The sequence below is a fragment of the Pinus tabuliformis genome, chromosome 2_1 (genome assembly GCF_031772625.1).
Source record: "Pinus tabuliformis cultivar Carrire ecotype Pingquan chromosome 2_1, CPIR1, whole genome shotgun sequence".
Classification (NCBI taxonomy): domain Eukaryota; kingdom Viridiplantae; phylum Streptophyta; class Pinopsida; order Pinales; family Pinaceae; genus Pinus; species Pinus tabuliformis.
Window position 1 is genome coordinate 988,359,091 of NC_142299.1, and position 7,247 is coordinate 988,366,337.

The window sequence follows — 7,247 nt, forward strand, 5'->3', positions numbered from 1 at the left end:
TGGATTGGCGAGAGAAAATGCTTGGAGGGGTTCGGGAAGGTTTAGAGAGGGCCTAAGGGGTCCCTAACACCCTTCCAAAGAGTTTCACAAAGTTTGGCTATCAAGAAACCTCATTCGTGAGCTTCTACAGGAAGTCTGCAGGGGTTCTACAGGATGTTCTGGAATTTCTACAGGATGTTCTGTAATTTTCTACAGGATGTTTAGAAATGGGATTTTGGAGGATGGATGGAGGAAGAAAGATGAAGGAATGGGTATGGAGGTGAGATAGGGGTGTGAGGATGTCCAAGACTTGGTGAATGAGGTTGAGGAGTGGCTAAGGTGATTGGGTTGGTTCAAAGATAAGAGAAGCAGTGTTGTGTGAGAGTATAGGAACTAGGGCAGAGTGTGGAAACGTACCAAATGAGAGGCAAGAATCTAAGTTAGGGGATGGAGCAGACGAGATTGAGAGGTATTATAGGCGCTCTGCAAGTTATCTTTCGAATTAGACAAATGAAGACTTGGAAAATCAAGAAGCTAATTACTTTGACCTAATCTGACCTAGATGACATCAAAGAAATGGAACAGAAGTTTATTTGCACTGAAACCATGTATACTAACTATGCAATGAAGCAATCAAGAATTTGAACATGTAACCAACTTTTGCAAATAAAAATTGAACGCTAATGGTTGCATGGCGAAGCAAAGATAGTGTTTTTGGTGGCAGCAAGGTAACCTTGATCCTAGCTCCTGATCCCACTGAGGGAGAGGTGAAATCAGAGGTGCTCGATGGCCCCTTTTCTGAATATCTTCCCTGTTATTAACCTGTCAACTAAATCTGAACATGAAAAGCTATTTTAATCATCAAAAACAATCTAAATAACAAAACAAGATTTAAATCTAAATAGCAGATTTTATTCTAAGAATGCAGCAAAAACACATAAAGATAAACAAAGGAGGTACTGGGCACTTGAGATGGGCCCAAACCCAAGAGCTACAGCCTCCTAAGAGAGATTTAGAGCTGGTGCAAAGCTGGATTCATCTTTATTGAGCAAGAAAAGAAGAGTTACATCAAAAACTGTCCACAAGGGAAAGCTTGAAAATGTGCTGAAATGCAAAGCTAATCTATTGACTAAAATCAATCTACAAACTAGCTAACTTCTGCCTACAAAGTGACTAACTGAAATGAGGCCCTAAGCCCTCTTATTTATACAAATTGAGGACCCCAACAACCCTCCTAAACTTTAGGAACTCGGCTGCCAAAACTTGTAGTTAACAACACTTTTACTAGCACTTGCTCGGCTGCCCTTGTGATAAATGATTTGGTGGCCCTTGAGCTCCGAGCTGATGGTGGAGAATTCAAGGTAAAGGCCCATAAATGAAGGGGACACCTTCCTACAAATCCTCTCCCTTGTTCTCCCACGAATTTGGCTACCAAGTGCTCATTAAAACCTTTGATTTTGTCTCAAAATTGACTAAAAAACTGCACAAAGCACCCATTAGACTTGTTGGCATAATGACTAACCCAATTCACTCTATTAACATAAATATAATAAAAAGCATGAAATAAACTAATGAGAATGGTGGATTAAGTCGAATTAGGAGGTTGAATGAGCCCATATAATTATCCATTTTTGGGGCTCATCAGCTGTTGAAAGCCAAACTCTGACAGGATCTGACGAAGCCATAGGGCTTCCTTACTAGCATCTATGGCACCACGATACTCTGCTTTTGCTGAAGAAGGAGAAATGGCACTTTTTTTCTTGCAAGCCCATGTAATAGGTCCTAAACCAAGAGTGAACACATAACCTGCAGTAGACTTCTGATCATCAGGGTCACTAGCCCAATCAGAATCAATGAAAACAACCAATAGAGGAGAAGCTTTTGCATTGTAATTAATCCCAAACTGAACTGTACCTCAAACATAACGAAGTATTCTTTTAGCTGCTTTCCAATGAATTTCATGCGGGGTTTTGCATAAACCGAGCAATAAGGCCAACAACAAAGGAAAGGTCAGGATGAGTATGGGTCAGATACAAAATTTTTCCTACAAGTTGACAATATAAGGCAGCATCAACTTCAAAGGAAGTACAAGTGGCTGAAAGTTTGGCTCTAGATTGAAAGGGAGAAGGGGCTAGCTTACAATCTTCCATGTGAAAATGGAGTAGAAGATCACAAGCATACTTGGACTGGAAAAGGGAAATACCTTCCTTGGATTGCAAGACTTGAAGATTAAGAAAATAATGCAAGTGCCCTAAGTCTATCATTTCAAACTTCTTTTTAAGGCTGGACTTCACATGGTTTATAAGGTTGGGATCACTACCAGTAAGGATAAGATCATCAACATAAAGAACAAGAATGATAAGAGACTTGCCCACTTTCTTGGTGTAGACAGTATTGTCAGAATGACACCTAGAAAAGCCAGTTTCTAAAAGAAAGCTATCCATTTTGGCATACCAAGCCCGAGGGGCTTGCTTGAGACCATAAAGGGATTTATTAAGCCGACATACAAGACTGGAGTTTGTTTGTATAAAGCCAATAGGTTGTTCCATATATATTTCTTCATGCAAGTCCCCATGCAAAAAGGCATATTTAACATCCATTTGATGGACTTCCCATTTGAAAGAGGCAACAAGGGAAAGAACAAGGCGGATAGAGTTCATTTTGGCAACACGGGAGAAGGTTTCAGTATAGCTAATGCCTTCGACTTGTGAAAAACCCTTAGCAACAAGACAAGCTTTATGTTTATCAACTTTTCCATCTGGTCCATACTTGGTTCTGTAAACCCATTTGCATCTAACAAGTTTTCGTCTCTTTGGAAGAGCAACAAGATCCCATGTATCATTTGACAATAATGAACGATATTCTTCATTCATAGTTACGTCCCAATCTGGATGGCTTGAAGCTTCTGCAAAGGTGTTAGGATCATAATTCGTTGAAGCTTGAGCCAGTAAAAAAGAGGCTCTATCGAACTGAGAACGTGTATGTTGTTGATCTGTAGGATCACCGGCAAAGAGCACCTGCTGCATCCTAAGTAGCATGGACCCACTTTGGAAGCTGAGGAGCTGAAGGAGGATCCTGAGAAGGTGGGGAAGGATTGTCATCCTCACTGTCATCTTCTGAAGAAGAAATATTTTCAGAAGTAGAAGGGATAGAGAGAGGTGGCACATCCGCCAAACTAGGCTCATAGGCCAATATATTTTCTGCAAACTTTACATCTCTTTTAATGATAACATTTTTGGACTTAAGTGGAATAAGTTTATATCCTTTGACATCTTAGAATATCCAACAAAAATACATTTTTCACTCTTAGGTTCTAAAGCTTGATGTTTCTCATCTGGAATATGGGCCCATGCTTCACTTCCAAAAACATTAAAGTGACTTACATCTGGTTTAGGATGTTATGCTTCTTCATTGCTGCTTCCAAGGCTTCCATATTTTTAAAGCATTTGGATTCTAAGTGGCCATCTCGATTACAAAAGTGGCAATGTCTATCAGTCTTCTTCCCTTTGTTTTTATTTGCCTTATCATTTTGTTGAAATGATTTTTCATTTTGAAGCTGAAATTGCTTAGGACCTTTGTTTGGTTTATGACCATTCTTTTTAGGATACCGTTTCTTAGGATTATTTGAATTTGGTTGCTGCTGGGCGGCTAAGGCTTTCTTAGAATAGTTTCCAAGATTAAGAAGACCAAGATATAAGAGCTTTTCTTGTTATCTTATTAAAGAATCACAAAAGGCATCAAAAGAGGGGGACTTGTAGTCTTGTCCTTGAGAAATAAAGGCTTCTCTAGTAGAATGGAAGGTGAAAACAAACACAGAGTATGTTGGTTCTAACTTAGTAAGAATGGAATAGATGAGGCTACCATCTTCTTTCTTAACCTTAACACCTTCCAAGAGAAGTCTAAGGGTCTTGAACTTGGACAAAAAATCTTCAATGGAAGAAAAATTATTGGGGTCCAATGTAAGCAACTCATTTTCGAGTTGATGGGCTCTAATTTCATTTTTAATTCCAAAAATTCTAGTGAGCTATTCCATTGCTTCATTAGGACTATCAAGTTCTGCGATATGGAATCTAAGGTTTAGAGAAATAGACATCCCTGTCAATCCACGTGCTTGATCTTGCCGATTTTCCCATTTGTTTGCCTTATCTTCATCTTGAGGTTTGGTTTCTTGGCCTGAGGCTACTCTGTAAAGACCTTTACTTCTAAGTAAATCCACAATGTAGGACCACCATTGGAAGTAGCTGGCGCTGTCAAGAATAACTTGGCATGGCCTTTCCATTTTAACAGAAACTAAAGCTGTAGATGCTGGAACTAAGTGTTCCAATGGAAAGATCTCGAAAAATTAGGCCGATAAAAAAAAAAAGCTCTGAAAACAGCTTTCGGATGAAGTTATGGCTAATTGTTGAAAATGTCGCCGAAGTGCGTGAATGTGCAGAAATGAATGATAATGTTATATTGAAAACAATTCCCTCCCACCCACCCCCGTCCCCTTTCCAAACATAAATCTAAAGATAAATTTAATTAGCTCACTGTCAAAAAAATTAAGTGACTCACTTTTATAAATAAGTGAAAGTCACTTTTACAATAGTATTTTATGAGCTACCCACTAAATTGTAACTTAAGTAAAAGATAAAGACACTTTAGAATTATAAGTGACTCACTTTTTATAATGGATGAGAACACTTTTACATAAAGTAACTTTAAAACATAAGCTACATGTGCTTTTTGAAAAAGTAACTCAACAAAAAGAAAGACTTCAACCCAAGACCTCTATTCTCATAAAGTAACTTCAGACCAAGTGAGCTAGTTTAAAAGGTTAGTAATTTTTGGAAAAGAGGAAGGGTTTTTTTTTTTAATCACTGAAGCTTTGGGGTGCGTGCTTACTTGAGAAAGCTCTTTTTTGTCTACGAAACAAAAAACACAAAACCCAACACAGACATACAAAAAAATACAAACCTTACGACTTGAACTTAGCTTTAGCCGGAAACTAAATATTTTCCTCAATGTTTCCGATCTTCCAAGATCACATTAGGGTGCGGTGGAAAAGAGCATAAACATGAGAAAAATCCTTCCTTTGTGTTTCTTATTTGCCCAGATCGAAATGAGTCACAAGACAAAGAACATATGCAGAAATAAAGGTATAGATCCGGTAATAAAAAACAAAGAGCTAAATAAACTGAAATAAACAAAGAGAAAATAACTAAAAACTGCAAATAAACATTGTATATCTCTAGATCTTAAAAATGACGTAGCTAGGGCTACCAGAAACCTTTTCACATCAAATGAAAGGGGTTCCTCACTGGAATAGATGCTCCTAAAACAATAAAGCAGTCCCCTCGGCCCGAAAACAGTCAGAAATAGTAGATCTAGGAAACGACAGTTGGATCTAGTTCTACCGGCTTCAGATTTGGATCACCTACAGATGTGGCCCTCAAACAGCTCTAATACCATGTAGGAATTTACAGGGTAAGTTCCTCAGATAGAACACCAAAGGACACTTCTCACAAATAGATCACAGATCATTACACTAGTATTATTGATGCGGTTAAAACCCTCAAAGAGGGAAACAGTCCACAGCCTGAGCCAACGCGGCCACTTCAGGCAATTTATTAATAAAAGAATGAAAATTTACATAAGCTTCTCTCATGAATGGTTACCCTAAAAATGACCCTCCATGCTCTTTAAATAGAGATCATGGACCAATCGGGTGTTAAGCCACGGATCAAGTGTCGGTAATACCAAGGAGAGAATGAATTGTTGGATCACTACACATCATGACCGTCAGATTGTAAGTTACAAAAGTACATAGTAAAGCAACACACTTTACCTAACTCTACACTAGACCAAGTTATACTTAACTATTTCCCATGTGTCGGAATATCCTAACAAAATATTAATTGAGATTAGCATTTTTCCCCAAGTAACACACTTTACCACTAGTGTGTATATCAATTTTGTTTCATTCCTCATTTATAAGTTAGTTTATGCAATCAGTTTAGAGCTAATTAAATTACTCTATAGTGAATGTAGTGGATTATTGTAATTATGGTTATTCTACTGAATGTATTCTACTAATCTTTAATTTTATTTGAGAATAGTGTTATATTCTTGTAACATTTCTATGTCTAATTTTTTTATGGGAAAAAAATACTAGATGGCACTAGACTAGGCGTCATTTTCATCGACTTTAACGTCTCAACATGATCACATTATTTTGTTGAAAATAGCAACAAGAAATGCTAAATATAGAAGTGCTAAAAATAGAATTGCTATAAATAGCATTTTGGGATACATTCCAATTTTAGTTAGTCCCTGAACTAAAATTGAGAATTAAAATTCGAATTTGATCTTAGCAGTTGTTTGAAAAATAATTAATTAATTCATCTTGATTTAATTAGTTGGAGAAAATCAAACATGAAGTCTATGTGTAGACATGCAATAGTTTTCCCTTTGATTGAGGAAGTTATCCCTTAATTAAGGAGATCAAGATGAGTTTCACTTTGAGTTGTAATTAGTTAGCTCAGTTAACTGAGTTAAGTCTAGTTATATTAGTTCCAACAGTTTGGGGAACTAATTGTGAGTTCAGTTAGTTAATGCATGCATGCATGTAACTAGTGTACTTCATATAACTGAATATTCTCTCATAAATAACTCATGGATGTCAATTCAGTCAAAGACCTAGTTGAGATCAGAGGATGGGACAGTGTACTATTAGTTGCAAGAATATTCCATTGAGGATATCTCTTGCATGCAGAAGGAATTCATTCCTTGAGTATTGCAAAGTTATTTCTGAGTTTGGTGAGTTGTGTGAGAGGTGAATTCACACAGGTGGCAGCCAGAGAACCCAAGAAAAAATGCGCAAGGAAATAGGAGGCTTGGAGGACTGAAGGAAGGCATAGGTGTTGTCTATTCTGTCTATGAACAACATTCAGGGATTGTACTGAGAGCTAGATAGCTTGTGAGCTAAAGCTTTGTGTAATCTGGAGATATTTCCAGTTGTATGATAATAAAGATAGCGGAGTTTTTAGCTGAGGCTTTCCCCAGAGTATTCTTCTGGGTTCATGTGTGATTGAATCTTCTTTATCTGTTATATGTGTTCTATTTGATCTTTCTCAAAATCGATTAAGCTTCCGCAAGTTTGTTTGTAGAAGTAGATCAAGTATTTTGCTTTAGTATATTGCATTATCAGGTGATCTACAGTGATAATTTCTACATGGTATCAGAGAAAAGGTGATCAAAGAGGAGAACAATATACAAAGAAGGGAGAA